This window comes from Scylla paramamosain, unplaced genomic scaffold (assembly GCF_035594125.1).
Source record: "Scylla paramamosain isolate STU-SP2022 unplaced genomic scaffold, ASM3559412v1 Contig79, whole genome shotgun sequence".
NCBI classification, from domain to species: domain Eukaryota; kingdom Metazoa; phylum Arthropoda; class Malacostraca; order Decapoda; family Portunidae; genus Scylla; species Scylla paramamosain.
Window position 1 is genome coordinate 15,001 of NW_026973744.1, and position 2,500 is coordinate 17,500.

At 41.5% G+C, this 2,500-nt stretch overlaps 1 long non-coding RNA gene across 2 annotated transcripts in view; it reads right to left on the reverse strand.

The window, feature by feature from the left end:
• Positions 1 to 2,500, reverse strand: part of LOC135098762 (uncharacterized) — a 47,957-nt gene that overhangs the window by 78 nt on the left and 45,379 nt on the right. Inside the window, exons 5-6 of one of the 2 annotated variants that reach the window (XR_010267338.1) lie at positions 2,284 to 2,388; positions 1 to 78 (exon numbers count right to left, since the gene is read on the reverse strand). The exon at positions 1 to 78 is cut by the window's left edge and continues 78 nt beyond it. This is a non-coding gene — a long non-coding RNA (uncharacterized LOC135098762). The remainder of the gene's footprint in view (positions 79 to 2,283; positions 2,389 to 2,500) is intronic. The other variant, XR_010267337.1, reaches the window with a different exon arrangement.

The window sequence follows — 2,500 nt, forward strand, 5'->3', positions numbered from 1 at the left end:
CTCCAGTAACACTTTATGACATGTTCTTTCTTCAAAGCTTAGTCTTACTTCTGCCATTATTATTTTGGCCAACTGTTTCTGAAAAAAAAAAAAAAATTATAGCGAGTCAAACAGTGAGTACATTTTTGGATGACTCTCTCTCTCTCTCTCTCTCTCTCTCTCTCTGTTTATACAGATAGATACAGATAGATAGATGTACACAGATACAGACTTGTGCTTGTGGAGTATAAATGTAAGAGCATGAAGCACAGTGTGTCTCTCCCCACAGGCACCTCCCGCCTCGCGCCTTCCTTCCTCCCGTCTCCCGGAGTGTACACACCTGCACTCTTGAGGTGAGTACACTTACTCTTTTCTTTCCTTGTAATTGTTTTCACTGTGTTTTCTACTGCACACACTCAGAAAGTAGAAAATGAGGCACTAACGAGGCAAGACTATATACCACAAAAACTGGACACAATCTGTCTATCTACCTGTCTACCTATCTGTCTCTGTCTGCATCCACATCTGTCCGCCTGTCTATATCCTCAACGGAACAGAGGGCGGAGCTTACGGTTTAGGAAGCTCTCTGTACAACTGATTTTTGGGTCTTGTCGAGTTGATTACTGTTTGAGAAATGTGTGGGTTTTGGAGCCTTTTGTGTGAAACATCTATATACTTAATAGGGAGGCAAATACTGAACATGTCATGAACTTTATCGAGGAGTCTTTTCAAGCTGGAGTCCACGTCCTGTGAAACAAGGGGAGACCACTCCACTGTGTACTGGTGGGCATCTTTTCCGCCAAAGAAATAATTGCCAAAAATGCATACGGTCCACGCACGCACGCACGCACGCACACACACACACACACACACACACACACACACACACACACACACACACATATGTTTAAATGTCTCTCAAACAGCTGGCATTTCAAAAAGAATTGTGGGTAATGTAACAAGTGAAGCAGTGGGTGACACGCAGTGTACTTCACGCTGCCCACATCTCATGCACTGCCTTCCTACATGGGCATCTACATGGCCGTCTTTTTAACAAAAGCAACAAGACGGCAAAATAAAATTCTTCGCTGTACATTTTCCGTAAAGAGTCTGCATCCAAAGCTTCCTCAGCCTTCAGTATTTGCAGGTTTCCCTTCATTCATAAGTACTTCACATTGTTATTAATACATCAAAATCTTGGACATAATTCAATATTCAAATTGGCAGAAAATGTTTCTCACACGAGAAGTAACAACGTTAACCTTATTTGTGCGATACTGACAACAATATTATTCACAAACAGTGTGACAAGTTGGACCAAAATTGTTGTGAACAGTTTGCCTCTTGATAGACAAAGTTTTTCTTACAACTGATAAAATGTTCAAACAAACAACAGGTTAAAAAGTAACCACTTCATCAACAAAAGCTGTGATTTTGATGCTATTTATTGCAGTCATCGCATTTGTTGCTGTTATCATTATTACTTTTATTATTATTATTATTATTATTATTATTATTATTATTATTATGTTGATGATGTTGTTGTTGTTGTTGTTGTTGTTGGTATTTATTGTTGTTGTTGCCCTAGTTACCAGTATTAGTTATTAATTATGTTTATTAATGCTAGTTACTATTATTTGTTACTAATATTCTTATTGGTATTATTATTATTATTATTATTGTTGCTGTTGTTGTTGTTGTTGTTGTTGTTGTTGCTGTTGTTGTTGGTGTAGTTATTAGTATTATTGTTATCACTACTCTTGTTGTTATTGTTATTATCATCATTATTTTATTATTATTAAGTTAGTGTGAGACACTTGTATTAGTGTTTATCTTCTCTGTAGCGGCGCGGTACTGCCGCTGTACAGTACAATTCATTATGTTGTTGTACATTATAATTTGTTTGCACTCCTGCCCTCTGCTCTACTGTACAATACACCGTCAGAGAGCCTCGGCTCACGTGACTGTGTATTGTATGTACACCTTGAAATACTTTATACAGGTTTGCTTACTTGATTACTTACTTAATTACTTACTTACTTGCACACACACACACACACACACACACAACACACACACACACACACACACACACACACACACAGTCAAGTCTTGCCTCGTGTTGTCTTGTCAAATGGTTTGGACACAACACGTGCCATGCCGTGTGCCATAGTGTCTCTTACTCCCATCCACCTCTTTGTCTTGTCCCCACATCCCGGTGCTCAGGCCGGCCACTTCAAGGCTCAACTCCCTCCCTCCCGCACTGAGCCTTGCAAACCACGTCTCTCCTGCCCTGCTCCTCACTTGGGAAATTTCTTTGCAGGCTGCTGGCGAGAAGAACTGTGTCCCAAGCCCTCCACCATGGCCGCCGCTCCGAAAGTTTGCGTCCGTCGCGCGAAGCTCATCTTCCTGATGGAGAACGCAGGCAAGGACGTCTTGACCTTCGTGTTGAAGCGCGGCGCGCTGAACGCCCCCGCCACGCCGCCAGGCCAGTCCCTCATTGACTACCTTGACAACCTCC